Source organism: Macrobrachium rosenbergii, chromosome 4 (assembly GCF_040412425.1).
Source record: "Macrobrachium rosenbergii isolate ZJJX-2024 chromosome 4, ASM4041242v1, whole genome shotgun sequence".
Taxonomy (NCBI): domain Eukaryota; kingdom Metazoa; phylum Arthropoda; class Malacostraca; order Decapoda; family Palaemonidae; genus Macrobrachium; species Macrobrachium rosenbergii.
The window spans coordinates 84,856,169-84,871,611 of record NC_089744.1 but is presented as its reverse complement, the minus strand read 5'-3'; the positions used below and the strand labels follow the sequence as shown (position 1 = coordinate 84,871,611).

The 15,443-nt window shown below is 44.4% G+C and overlaps 1 protein-coding gene across 1 annotated transcript in view; it reads right to left on the bottom strand.

Moving 5' to 3' along the window:
• LOC136836331 (peptidyl-prolyl cis-trans isomerase FKBP4-like) overlaps positions 1 to 15,443 on the bottom strand; it is a 374,461-nt gene that overhangs the window by 244,324 nt on the left and 114,694 nt on the right.

Here is a 15,443-nt window from a genome sequence, read left to right as displayed (position 1 = left end):
GAGTTTGTACTATTTGTGTCAATTTTGGCCTGGGGATTTGTATGCACCGGAGTTTCAGCTCCAGAAGAAGAGGAAACCAGTTGCTCTTCGACCAGTTGGGTGCTACCAGGGCCACATGACCTTTGAATGTCCTGAGCTTGTGTAAAACTTTCATCAACAAGTTCACTGGAGGAAACAGGTAGATCCTCTGCCACATGTTCCAATCTATTGACATTGCATCTGTGGAGTGAGCCAGAGGGTCCAGGTTGGGGGCCACATAACATGGAAGTTTGTGGTTGCTTTCTGTGGCAAACAGATCTACCTGGAGACCTGGGACCTGACTGCAAATCCACTCAAATGATGTTTTGTCCAGGGACCATTCTGACTCCAGCGGAGTTGTTCTGGACAGAGAATCTGCAATGACATTCCGGACTCCTGCCAGATGGGTAGCTGACAAATGCCACCGGTGCTTGTTTGCTAGGGAGAATATTGCTATCATTACTTGGTTGATCCGGCTCGACTTGGAGCCTCCTCTGTTTATGCAATGCACCACTACTGCACTGTCCAAAACCAACCTGATATGGATTAGTCTGGTTGGACGCAGTTTCTTTAGGGTTAGAAAGACTGCCATTGCTTCGAGAATGTTGATATGGAACTGACGGAACATAGTGGACCACGTTCCCTGCACTTTTTTGTGTTGAGAATATCCTCCCCACCCGCTCAGAGAAGCATCCGTGTGAATTACCAATGCCGGAGGGGGAAACTGGAGCGGTACTGATTTTGACAAGCACTTGACTGTTATCCAGGGCCGGAGTCTCTTTCTCAACACTGGCGGAATTAGGGACACCTTGTCTCTGAATCTGTTGTTGGCATGTTTCCGCCACACTCTGTTTGTGTCTTTCAGTTTGGCTTTCAGAAGCAGATCTGTTACCGAAGCAAACTGAAGGGAACCTAAGACCCTTTCTTGGGTGCGGCGGGAAGCTTTCCTGTTCTTGAGGAATTGCCTGGTTGCTTTGGCTATTTCTCTCCGTTTGGCTGGCGGAAGAGACAGTTTGTGAGAGTCCAGGTCCCACTGGATCCCCAACCATTGAAAACGGGTCTCTGGAACTAGGCAGGATTTTTCCCTGTTTATTTGGAAGCCTAGAGATTCCAGAAAACCGATTACAATGGCTGTTGCTTTCCGACATTCGTTGGCGTTGGATGCCCAGATTATCCAATCGTCCAGGTATGCGGCCAGCATGATCCCCTGTGACTGTAGTTGTTGGACTACTGTATCTGCCAGTTTGGTGAAAATTCTGGGGGCTATATTGAGCCCAAATGGCATGACCCTGAACGAGTAAGCTTGCTTTCCTAGTCTGAACCCCAGGTAAGGAGAGAATCTTCTCGCAACCTGGACGTGATAATAGGCGTCTGAAAGATCTATAGAGGTGGTTACGGCTCCACGGGGAAGTAGGGTCCGTACCTGCGAGATTGTAAGCATGCGAAACTTGTCGCATTGAATGTATAAATTGAGACGAGACAAGTCTAGGATTACTCTTTGCTGACTGGAGCCTTTCTTTGGAACGCTGAACAGTCTGCCCTGAAACTTCAGTGTCTCGCTTTCTTTATAGCCCTCTTTTGGAGCAGTTCCTTCACAAAGTCCTGGAGGGCTTTGGATGGTGACTGATGGAATCTGACAAGCGGAGAAGGGCCTCTGCTCCAGCTCCATCACAGACCCTTGGAGACTATGCTGTGGGCCCACGGACTGAAGGTCCATTGGTCCTGAAAGAGATACAACCTCCTGCCTACCTGAGGAGCCTCACTGGGCAGGAGATGATCTACCTCCTCTGCTACCTCGGCCTCCCCTCCCTCGGGAGATGGAACGGGACGCCGATTTGCCTCTAAAAGAGCCTCTGGCTCTACTTCCTCTGGCATTTCGGTTGAATGCCCGAAATGCCCCTTGGCTTTCAAATGAAGCGTTGAAAGCCGGAGATGTCACATACGTAGGGGATGCAAGCGTGTGTTGGGCTGGTTGTACCAGCACATACTGTTGCTGAGGCTGCGCTTTAGAGGTTGAAGGCTGGCCGGCTGGAGAGACCGGAACAGCCTGCAGCACAGTCTGAGTATGTGGTCTCTTAAACTTCTTGAACCTCTTCTCGGGTCTGGGATGAGGTCCGGTGGACTCCGTTGGCTTCCGCTTGTAGGGGAGACCCCAGCGGGAACGGAGGCTTTGGTTTGCCCTGGTTGCCTCTGCCAGGACTGTATTTACTTCTTCCTGTGGGAAGAGATTAGCCCCCCAAACAGAGCTCTTCATGAGCCTATTGGGCTCGTGCCTTATAGTGGCTGCCGCAAAGATGTGTTTTCGGCAATTCATACGAGCCACTATGAAGTCGTACAGGTCCTGTTGGAATCCCGCCAGTAGGGATTTGGTAAGGACCTGGAAGAGGGCTTCTTCATTGTAGACAACCGAACTTGCCTCCGCCAAAGTCAGGGAATGCAGGGACCGACTCAACCTGCTCTTGGCTTTCGATTCGGCCTTCAGAAGAGATTCTGGGAGTTTGGGAAGCTGCTCGCTGAAGAGGGAAGAAGCGCAGTCAGGGTCGAGCCTACCCACCGTAAAGGTGGCCGGAGCTCCCTTCCAAAATTCAGAATCTCCAGGAAGCCAAGAGAGGTGGGATCTGTCTCCCGGAGTTGTGGAAGGGGCTTGCCCTCGATGCCTGCCTGACTGGTAATCAGAACTACCTTAGTCGTGCAGGGGGTGGGGATAGCATCCCTCACCGAGAACATCGTAAACGTCCCTTTGACAGGGGTGAGTTTCGTGTTCTCGGCCTCCCACTCTGTGAGCGTGCACAACAGGGTGGATTGTGCCTGGTCCCTCGGGAAGATGACAGTCTCCTTCGGGACCTTATCCAGGCTTCCTCGGTAAGCCTGGCATATCCTGGGTAAGGAGGCACCAGGTCAGGTGGGAAGAACTCCAGCTCCTCCAACCTGCGAGTACCCAGTCCTTCAATGGTGAGGGTATCTTCATGCTGAGGAGCATGAAGAGCCAGGTGCCAAGGGTTTCCCTTATCAAAGGGAGGAAGACCGGAAGCGTCCGGAACAGCGTAAGACTGAGCAGCTGCTCCGGCACACATAAACCCAGACAGCAAGCTCTGCTGGGTCTGTACCTTCTCTGCTAGGGATTTTACAGAATCGTCAGAAGAATTCAGGCCCGAAGCCAACTGGGAGGAGAGTTCGCTAATCCTGGCCTCCACCCTTTTATTGAACTTCTTCATAAGAAGTTCCGCGAACGCCTCTGGGTCAAAGTCAAGACAAGGGGGACTCGCCTTACTTTGCCTAGATCTTGATCCCTTTCCAGTGGGGGGAGCCTTGCTCGTAGACGGCACGGGGCTAGGGGCCCGTGATGACTTCGAGGGAGCTCCGGGATGAGACCTCTGGTGTTTGAAGGACTTTGATAAGGTCTTGGTTTTCACAGACTTTACCTTGGGGACAGTAGACCTTGACCTGTCCTCAAGGTAAGAGGATTTCTTGAATCCTCTAAAGGAAGAGACAGAAGAGGAAGGAGAGCTGAAAAGAGGATCAGAAACATCTGCCTCACTTACCCCCTTACCTGCAACCTGGTGGTCCGGGTCAACGCTCATCAGCTCGAGGTTGATGCTGATCGCTGCAACCTCCTCCGCTACCTCTCCGCAGATGGCTTCTTCTTCATGGGAGGGCTCCGTCATCTCACGGATCCCAGCGATCAAGGGGGCAGCTACTTCCGCCGGGACAGCCGCTGAGATCCGGGCGCCGGGGTAGAGGAGATTGCAGATCTCCTCTGAAAGAACGTAGGGCTTCCCCGACGCGACGTTCCTCCCGAAACCACTGACCCAGGTCTTGAGGGTCGACAGCGAAGAGTCGCGGGAGCTGCGGTCGGCCTGAAAGGAGGGGAGTGCTTACTAACGAAATCTCCAACTGTCATATATATATATATCAATAAAGGCCACAAACTCAAGAGAGAATAACGATTAGTGGACATGTAGCTTACTGACTCATCCAACACTCGCTCGTAAAGAGCGTAGCACACCTCACATCCGTCAGGGTGCCAGATGATCAGGTCCCCGACTCGGATCGTGCAGCCGGAATGGGAACGACACACTTCGTGTCCACAGGGCTGCTGCAGGACCGCCGTGCACCTATGCTCCTGACAACGTACCATCTGTAATTGGACGAATGATACATGAGTATGCTAATAAGGCAAGCCGGAGTAGGGTCGCCGGAGATGAGTCTTAATTTAAAAAATGACTAACGGAGCATGCAAATGGTCCGGTCAGACCCCGCCGGAGTTAATTCCGGTATTAGGGGAATGATATATAAGATACATGAGTGAAAATGTTAAGGACCGCCGGAGTAATTCCGGTGCTACTAGAAAACCTTAACCTATGATCATGCGTCATAAACAAAATAATGGATTACATAAATACTTCCGGACACAGTCCGGTAGAGGTATGGTAAATACACAGTACGGAATGGTTAACAACGAGTACTTGCCAAGAAACAATGGTTATGATACATTGATTATAAAACTCCGCTTTGATGCTGGGGGAATCGAGGTACACCATACTTATGGTGGCGGCGGAGGAGGCGGGGCGAGCACCGTCCAACCACACACCATACCCACCGGAGTGGTTACATTAAAGAGGGGGTAACAGGAGACCCAACAAACTCGGCGGAGGTAGGATCTGGCCAAAGTCAAGACAGATTCCCAGGGTATATGGTTGATGATCCAATTGTATTGAACAGGGAAAAAACAAGGACAATAACAGCTAGCAGAAGAGCGGACACTGAGACGGAGGCCAGTTAGGTGGATAACTCTAACTGGATACCGAACTAACTCTCCACGGGGTGTCGGTCTTAAGAGAACGACAACCCTGGGCAGGGAGAAACTTGGTCACGCGTCTGATGCTAGGGGAAGGGTAGGGAATAGTCAAGTGGAGGGAACCTACGGCAGCGGCCAGATGGGTGGGGGACACCCCCTGGACGCCGATAGCAACCCCCCCCCACGGGGTGTTGATCATGGGAGAACGACTACCAAACGCGGGGAGAATACTAGGTACACTCCAAATGCTAAGGAATTGCAAAGTGGTGGAAATCGATTAGCGGTGGCTAGGGAGTGGGGAAGCATCCCTTAGACACCAAAAGAACTCCCCATAGGATGCCGGTCAAAAGAGATCAGCGTCCCTGGCGTGGGGAGAACTAGGGAAAACCACCCAATGCAAAGGAAGGGGTAAGGGATTTGTTAGGCTAGCGATACGAAAAAGGCTCAGAGCAACCTCTACCCCAGGCTCGCTTCTCAATGACAATTTTTACACGGGTAGGAAGACAAGCTGAGGTCTGGAAGGGGAGGAGAGGGGGAGACACACGATGCCAGGTTGCCTGCCCCGACACCGACGGCTCGGACAGGAGTAGGCTACGAATGAGAAGACCCTCGCTATTCTAGCCTAACCTTACGAAGACACGAGAGTCCGAGCTGGTAGGCCAAAATAGGGAGAGGGTGGGAAAATCATAGGCCTAATAACCCCCATCCGAACCAGACGATACCGTCAGGAGGGCTCAGAACGTGGGACTCTCCTACCCACCCATGTCTCCCTCCAAGCCTCAAAACGACCTGGTCGGGGAAGTAGGGAGCAAAGAGCCGTAAGGGAGCCTAACTTCCTAGGCTAACCTTCCGAAGCCGATCAGCGGCCAGGAGGACTAGCCTAGGAGACCCAACACAGGAACTATCTGACTAAAGTAACACTAAAAGTTAACCAAACAATGTAAAAATATAAAGTAAATAATATATATCCGTACAGAACATAAATAATAAAAGGACTCATGTAGAAGGGTGGGCCAAACCACTCGCGACATATGGGACGCGGATGGTAAATAATGGCTGACCCTTACATTCAAGCGTAACAATAATAATCCAAAAATATAAATGTCATCCGTTAACGTAAAAATTAGCAAATATAATTAGCATAACAGCACCATCTCAGAGAACATACCCGTGTGCTGGAGGAGGAATGGGTCCAAGGAGAACATGGAATTGTGATCACAAAGGCGTGAGGGGGAAACCTCATAGCCTACGATAAGCGAGGACCAGCGCCTCCCCAGGGAAGGAGTAATTCGGAATAAAATGACTCCGACAAGGAGCGAATATGAAAATATGTAAAAAACACATAGATAAAACATATATCATACAGCAAAGGGACAGAATCATACTATTAAACCAAACGAATACTGAAGGTCACGTGTAGGTCAGAGAGAGAGGCGGCCGAGACCAGCGTCATATTCAACCCCGTAATTATCGAATTAGAGGTTAAATAAAAGGTCTCAAAACGCCAAAAAACTCAAAGGGAGATGGTACTCAACTTAGATGAAGTAAAATCCTGGACGGAAGACATTCCAGCGTACAGAAAAAGCAAAAGAAGCACACCGTTGAAATGTACAACAAGGCGCTGGCTCATGCTAAAATGGAATGCCAATATGGCGGCTGAGTTGTTGGTATTCGGGGAGCTGGTGCTGGCTTTGTAACGGCACATCGCTTTTGGGGATTTTGAGATTGGATATCTCTACAGGGCAGAGGCCTGTGGTAGTGACAACACTCACCCTTTCCTATATACGACTCCATTTTATGGAGCTCACACTGGGGGTAGTAACCCCAGCATTGCATTTAGCTTTTCTCTGGTATGTTTAGCAATAAATTTACCTAGAAATATGTGCTAGATGGTAATTTCACCGGGTGACACAGGTCAAAGCCCAGAAATAAGAGCAGTGCATTTTGAACTATTACCCGATATGTCAACCTGTAATTTTCTGTTGGCTTTTCAAAGGTTCTGCAATATGTATGCTGTTCCTAAATATGTATATAGTGATAATGCTAAAACCTTTGTAAAAGGTGGTTGCATATTGGAATCCTCTTTAACATCTAAAGAATTTCAAGAGGAAATGGAAAAGTGTAACATCAAACATATCAGAATCCCTTTGTATTCTGCCTGGGTAGGGGCTGCCTGGGAAAGGTTGATTAGAATTGTAAAAAACTGCCTGTATAAAGCCACTGGAAGATCTAGGCTTTCTTACTTTGGTTTGTTAACCACCTTATCTAATATTAAATTAGCAATAAATTCTAGACCTCTTACTTATATAGATCTAGTATATACTGCCAACCTTGAATTCATAACATATTTCTTCATCTTCTATCTCTGCAGAGTAACAATGTTCTGCATCTTCATTAGTTTCTTCAGTTACTGCTATTACATTATTTATATCTACTTTATTTATTTTGTTTAATAGCAATACTTCATTTAGTAATTTCCTTTCATTATCACAACTTATTACTACATGGCTATAACTATCTGTATTTATCTCAGTATATTTATCAACAAAGGCACCTTGTTTTTTGTCATATTCAGAACCTCGGTGATCACCATTATTCATTTCTGGGTCATTTCTTTCTTTGGAGGATGTAATTTCTGGATGTGCACATCTTTTTCCGTTTCTAGTCTGTAATTGTGGGAATTCCTCTTTTCTATTCTTTTCCATTTTATTTTGATTGTTCTCTTGATGGTAATTTATTTTATGTATGACTTTCTCGCTTGTCGAACCCGTCTTAGACAAATTGATCAGATTTGGGTGGAACTTTTCTTCTTCAAGCGTAAAGCATACGCTCTTCTTATTATCTTGTTTCAGGTTAATTCTTCCCTCTCTGCAGTCCAGGATGATTCCACATCTCTTCATTAGATTAAATGAGAACAACACTTGTGCGGGAAAAAATCTGTCTTCTAAAACAATAAAACTTTCAACAGATTTATGTGGCAAAAGGTCTATTTCTAAGTTCACATTTCCTAAACTTTTAATCTGTTTACCCACTACTTTTATTATTCTGCTTTGACCCTGAATTAGCGTTTCTTTAATGCCTAGGTATTTTTTATTGTATGTTTATCAATTATGTTTACAGTACTACCTGAATCCATAAGCACAGTGCATATTTTGTTATTTATGGGAACTTTAATGATAGGTAAATCCTTTCTGATTATTTCTTCTTCGTCCATGGAAAATACAACTTCTTTACTCTGCAAATAGGATAATGCAGATGAACCTTCACTTCCCCTTTTTGCTAATTCTTCTACTATTAGGTTATCTTCTTGAAGAGACTCTCTTGTTGTCTATGTGTAGGGATAATTTGTCATTGACGAGAAGATTTATTTGATGTTGAGCGATTACTGCTTAATTCAACTATATCTTTATTGCCTTCTTGTGTTCCAAACCAGCAATTCCTGGTTAAATGTCCTACTTTCTTACAAACCGTGCAGATTCTAGGTTTTCTACACTCGTTTGTAAAATGATTTGTATTCCCGCAGTTTTCACAGGCTGTTTTTGGTCTCGCTCCTTGAGCGGAATAGTTTACTTGGGTTGAGCTATTTGTGTTTGAGTTTTGACCATATTTATAAGGTTTGGGAGGACCACTCTTTGTTTGATTATATCTTCCTTTCTGATTTGGATTCCATTTTCTTTTAGTATTTTGGGCATATTTTCCTTGGAAGGTATTTGGTCTATTCCCTACTTGTCTGGAATTATCATTGAACTTATTATTCATTTTAAAAGTAGGATTATTATTTCTGCCTTTCCTTTCATTTTGTGCTTCTGTTGTTCCCACAAATTCCTTGGAGAGATTTATCTCTTTCTTTTGTATTTCTTCTCTCACTGTCTTCAATGTCTGAAGGGTGTCTTTCTTTGATTCAATTCTTATTTTTCTGAAAGCCTTCTTTTCCTCTTCTCCAAGGGCATTATATATTGTTCCAAATGATAAGTAATTTAAAACATGTCTTAGCTCAACTACATTACTGACACTAACTCCAAACTGTCTTATCTCCTATGGTAATGCCTGTTTTCTTTAAGTCTTCTGTTATTTTCTCTATTGCATTCTCCACGCTTGCATACAAATTAGCAATTGTTTTATGTTGTGGGTTAAGAAATCTAGTTGTGTTATATAAACTGTCAGTCTTATTTACTGGTTCCCAGAGTAATAAACAAATTTCTTTGAATTCTGCATAGTTATTAAGTTTGCTAAAACTTATGAAGTTCAAAGTTTTGTGAGCGTCTCCATGTTCTGAGCTGACGAGAAGCAAGGCTTCATTTATTTTAGCTCTTTCATCTGTTATTCCCCCTGAAGTTATGCGACTATCTGCGTCTGCGAGCCAATGGTTTACTGTAAAAGATTCAAGTTGACTTTTGTCAGGATTTGAATCATCCACCTGTCCACAGAAGCGTGTGGCTGTTGTTACTACAGCTGCTTGATTCATATTGCGATAATGTAAGGTGCAAGTATTATTAGTATTGTTATTATTATTATTACTGTTAGTATTATTAGAATGATTAACACTATTTTGGTTCTGGTTAGTTGTGTTATTATTGTTAGTATTTCCTTGCACTAATGCTGAGTGGGAATTTAGTCTTGAAATTCGGCTACGTCTGAGTGTCGACGGTCTTAAATTGTATTGTGAATGTCTAACCGTGCTCAGTAATTCGTCAAAAACCCTTTGCATGGGTAAAACAAATTTATTCAAATTGAGTATCTCATTTGTATCTATATAAAATTTTTCACTATGCACACTGGGTCATAAACTAAGAGAGATTGTCAAGTTATAATAGCAAAAAAAAAATTAAACTCTCAACTGAGTTCAAGTGCACAAGTAAATTAAATCCTTCAAAATATTATTCAAATACACAAAAATAATCTTATGTGAAACTGGGCATCATATCATCAAAAAAAATATTCATGACAATGAGTACACAAAATTGCATATAATTTCTCATATATTTATCACAGAGTGAAAAAAAAATAACTATTTCCCTATCTAAATTATTTACTAAACAAATAATTATCATAGAGAGAGTAATGATGGTAATTACAAAAAAAAAAAAATTTTAATTCACTAGAAAGAGTTTCCTTAATTTTCAATCTTGTAAAGAGATGTTAAATAATCTTCATTTATTCACACATTTACAGAGAGAGAACAGTAAACTTAATTTCTCAATAACTTACAGGTTGTTGCTATTACGAAGCCGTCAAGCTGTGGTTTTCGCCCTTGGAGCTTTGTTGAAAAACTCTCTGCGTTGTTTTTCTGTTACACTCGTAACAATAGTTCATTAAACACCTCTCTGCTTGTTATTGCGGTCAAGATCTGGTTCACTCTGTTGTTGTTAACTGTTCTCGATGTTTTGCTTCTTCGTGACGCACCAATACTGTTTTTTTTTTTTTTTGTTCACTTTTGTTTGACGCTCTATTGCAGAATTTTTATTTCTTCATATAAGTTTTGCTCGCCATCGTACAAATCTAAGTTCGTTTTGTAGATTTTCGTTTCACTGTAACTTAAATAATTGCACTGATATTTTCGTTAATGTTTGTTTCGTCTCACCTTCTGGATCCGCTAACCGCTTCCACCATGTGTTGTGCAGTTCCTCGCTGGGTGAGCGGGTTCCATTCTCAGCTACCACTCCATTGGTCGCGAGTTCGAATCTCCGACCGGCCAGTGAAGAACAAGAGGAATTTGTTTCTGGTGATAGAAATTAATTTCTCGCTATAATGTGGTTTCAGATTCCGCAATAAGCTGTAGGTCCCGTTGCTAGGTAACCAATTGCTTCTTAGCCACGTAAAAATAAATTTAATCCTTCGGACCAGCCCTAGGAGAGCTGTTAATCAGCTCAGTGGTCTGGTTAAACTAAGATATACTTAACTTTGTGCCCGATTAAAAATTTTTATCCCCTCTCACTTGCAAGATTCTTCGAAGTGTCGATTCCACCGTCACTGCATCTCCCGTTGTCTGTTGTTCTAGAACCTGCTATTGTTGAAGGGAATTTTTCTTAAAGTACTGGTATCTCTCAGAAAGGTGTAATAAGAGACGAGAATTTAGTTTCTTGATTTAATGATGAAAGTTAACTACAATTTAAGTACAATTTATAGTTACAGCTATGAAAACGAAATCACTCTTATCAGACAGTTCAATTCAGTCTATTTGGGGAGCACAAAAGCAAGGGGAGATATAACTCTCCCTGGTGGATGTTAACTCGAATCTGGTCTGCTCTCCTGCTCTTATTTCTCTGGAACCCCTGGGTTTACTTGTTATCTGCAGCTCCACCTCCTTCCAGTGTTCTGTTGGAAGAATTTATCTGCAAGGCCTACCCTCAAACAGTTGATTGGGAAGGACATTGGTGGGTGTTGTTCAAATCTCTCCTTAGAGGATTTGATTGGAAATGATCTTAGAAGGGGGTGTAAAAGACCCCTCCCTAGAATGTTTGATTGGAGGGTGTTGAAGTACATCATTTTGTCCAGCCCCAATTTCATGGAATTTCCATGAAAATGCCTCCTATTGAAGGCGGGGCTATAGAGATGGCTGGCATTAGCTTCTGACGAGGTGTGAGTAATCCCTGAGTAAGCTAAATCGCGAGGGCACAGTTTCCAGATTTTATGATCGGTTTTATGGCCCTGGGCGCGATATACTCGCTCACTGTTTTGAGTTCGTGGAAGGTGGTTTAAATCAATCAGCACTTCTTAGTCGCTCGATGTGAAAACAACCCAGGGTTAATTATTGTTCTCTCTCTCTCTTCTCCTTCTTTGTCTCTATGTTTTTTTTCTCTCTCTCTTTTTCTTTCTATTCTCCCTATCTAATTTAACTAACACAGTCCATTCCTCTGCTCCTGCCTTCTGCCACTCTAACCATTTGTTCCCCAGACAGTCCCCACCCTGGCTTCTTGTTGTGGATGGTGGAACATCTCTGTCTCATCTATTACCTCCTGTCTTTCCTGGTCTGGTAAGTCTGCCTGTATGGAGGGGGAATGAGGAATGGTAAGGTTGTCTTCCTTCCTCTCATGTCCTTCCTCTGAATGACTGAGAGCCCCTTTAACGAAATTTCTATTGAAAAGGTTGCCTTGTGGACCTAGCCTGTTTGCCTTGAGGGTTGGCACTGTAACGTTGCCTCCAAGGAGTTGCCTTAACAGGGGTTGAAGAGAGGATGTCCTTGGCATCTTCTCTTCTGTCTGCAACTACTTGGTTCAGGGGCTCCGGTAACTTGACGCATTTGACAATGGACTGTTTCTGAGATTCAGCCAAATGTTCAAAGAACTGAGCCTATCTGTCTTAAGGTCTCTCAGGAAGAATTTCCAGATAGACAGGGAAGAGCTGCATTCACATTCCTGGGATGAGAGGTCAAATTTTCTGTGACACAGAACTTTGCCTGACAAGTCAACAGAGGGGGCAGTAATTTCTGAGACCTGGCAGAGGCTAGGGAACCTTTCTTCCCTGATATAAGGTTATCCACCTCCTTCAAAGCAGACTTCACCATCGGAGAACAAGGAAGACAGATGGAATGCTTGGCCTCTGGAATGGTCTCCACCATTTGTTCCATGAAAGAGGAGTTGGTGGTGTCTTCAAGGATTTCTCACTCCGGCTCTGGAAGTCTTCATTTTTCCCTTATCCTCAGGATGAAGTCTGCAAAACTAAGTTTCTTCTCGGGCAGATCTTGAAGGGTTAGGTCCAGTTCCTTGCCCAAGTCCAAAGGGATCATCTGGCTTGAAGGACCCAGCCTGTTACATTTTTCATTCTGTTGCTGTGACTGGGTGTCTCGTCTCCAGTGTCTGGTTCTCTCATCCGAGAATGGAAGAACTTTTAACTCTCCGTCCAGGTCCCAACTTGGAGGATGGTGAAGGGACCATTGTCTGGAATGTTGCGGAGAGATGCAGCTCTTCTCTGTGTGCCGCTCAAACTTTGAGGAAGCACTGTGCCGTGCCATGCTTCTAGAATGTGAGTAGGAGGCATTATTAAAACATCAGTGAGACGGACAGTTCTTCTCTCCATGCTGTTCATACTTCACGGAACCTCTGTGCCACGTCACACTTCTGGAATGTGAGCAGGGGGTGTGTCTGGAAGGATAGGGAGACTGAGGAGTGACAGAACGGTGCTTAGACTGTTGTCAAGAGAGATGGCTCTTCTCTGTGTTTCTCATACCTCGAGGAAGCACCATGCCACGTTACACTTCTAGAATGTGTGCAGGAGGTGTCCCCAGAAGGGAATGGAGATTGACAGTTCTGTTGTTTCTCCCGTCAGCGATCCTTTCTCCGTATGGTCTTCATCCCAGAGGGCATATTTGGAAGACAAAGTTTCTTACGTGTTAGAGTTGGCAGCAGAGGGGAGTCTGACTCATGAGAGGAGGCCCTCAATCTCTTCTGCTGTAAATTGCTCGATTCTCCTAAGGGTAGGGAAGGGCTGAAAGGGAACAGCAGTCCAGCACGATTCCTGCTACCTCTGTCCTGTACCTGCACCGTCGAACTACCGATCATGCTCCCGTCCTAGAACTCCTTGTTGAGTTTGTCACAAGGCCAATAAGGTCTCCCGTGGAATTTCTCTTGGCACAGTGGAAGGAAACTGCAGAAAGAGGTTCCTCCCTGGCATGACAGGGAGAAGAGACAGAGTCTGGATGGGTAGTGTAGGTGAGGGAGAAGGTATGCACGTGATGTGGGGGGCAGATTCTCTAGACAATGGTGTCAGATTCTTTCTCCACCTTTTCTCATATTTATCCCAATGAGAAGATGACCACTTATCACACTCACTACAAGTGGCCTCTCAGGAACATTCAAGACTCCTACAAAAAATAAAAACTGAATGGGGGTCAAATAGCACAGGCGACATGAATTTTTCACATGAATTGTTTTTGCCTGTGCATCAACATAATTTGTTTCCCATTTTCTTCAATGGTGATGGTAGAAGCACAAAACCATTGTAAAAACACTTGTCTTACTGAGACACTATTATTAACACAACACTTCACAAAGCTCCAAGTCACACACAACCAAAAGATCATCGAAAGATGGCCAAGGCTGAACTCAAACCCCAACTCTAGGACTGATCACGTGATCAAGTCAGAGAGGTTATCTCTATTCTCTGACAGACTAAATCCGAAAGCTAGAATAAGACACTGTCAAGAAAGACACTTAAGTTCAGTAGAATGTAAGGGGTACAAGACAAACCCCATTAAAAACGTACAAAGTTAAATGAAAGACTACAAGACACAGGAGCGTCTACAGATGTCTTATCATGTGCTCAGCTGGGAAGCAAGTGGCCAAGCATGGGTGGGCTCAGACCTGGGCAGATGAGGGCAAACAGTTTGTGGATTTCAGCAGTCTACATTCAGCCAAGCCACGCAAAGCACATGGGAATCTCCTATATATGAAGGTGTAGGGAGTATTTATATTGGAAAAAACAAGGTTTATCTTTTTTATTTTATTATGTACCTTTCATTATTTATTTGTTTAATGTTGGGTCATTGTCCAACTCCACTTCCTAATTATTCTTGTGAACCTTTCTCATTTCAGATATAATAGCTGAAGGGCTCACCCCAGAAGTTTCCTAGTGAAATGATTGAGGAAACACCTCTTCCTTTTCGCAAACTTCTGGGTCACCAACTTCAAAGGGGTGGTCAAGGCTGTAGGGGGAGGTCAGAATGCCTACTGGCTTAGCTGCAGACATCACCACAGCCAACAGAGGATCACCAGTAGCAGACAAAGTAGTCACTGGGACTGTAGAAGCAGCAGCAGACACATTGGTGGTTGGTTCATCACTCCTCCTTCCTGCCAGCAAGTTCTAGAAAGAGCACAGGCAACAGGCTATCTGAATGTCAAGAACAGGTTAAATTTGACACAGGTATTCAAGGGAAGACATCTCTGTTCATCCCTCAGATGAGGGATGAATATGGGTGTGGGTTGCAGACAAGCCAACCCACCTAGGAAAGGAAGATCCAGGTGTAGGCAGAAGAGGAATGGCAGCTGTTGGTAAGAAAGAAGCGGACGGATTTGGCAATGCATAACAATACCAAAAAACACAATGATGCAATAGTAGCAAGCTATTCATCCACATCCATGAATCCAACGAGCATACAGGGAAGGGACAGCAGCAGCATCATTTCGCAAAGGCAGCCGAAGAGTGATGCGGTAAGAATGAGCTGAGATAGGGGTTACCCCATCTCATGACCCCACCTCCACCACTCAACTACCAAGCTTCAACTGCCGTTCCAGCTTGCGCTGAAAGGCAATGGTTGTATCCCCATAGGAACAATTCTGCGTTCTCTTCAACTGTCAAAATCTCTTCAAAAGGTAGAATGGGTCACTGAATGACCAATCAAAATGGTCCCATCTATTCCTTTGATATACTCTACATCTCTTCTACAGGTTTTTATTTCAATGCTCTACTGTATTGGTATTTCCTACATTTCCTTACAAGTCCTGCCTCTGCACATCAACTCTTTAATACACATTAAATTCTCTACTGTTTATCAAGTCTCTCGATCTCATTCCAATGTCTGCAACTTTTCCTTCAAAAATGCATCTCCCCTTGCACTTATTTAATCTCCTGACTTTAAAATTAACACCAATTCCATTCTCAGCATTGTCATAAAAATGTTTCCATCAGCATT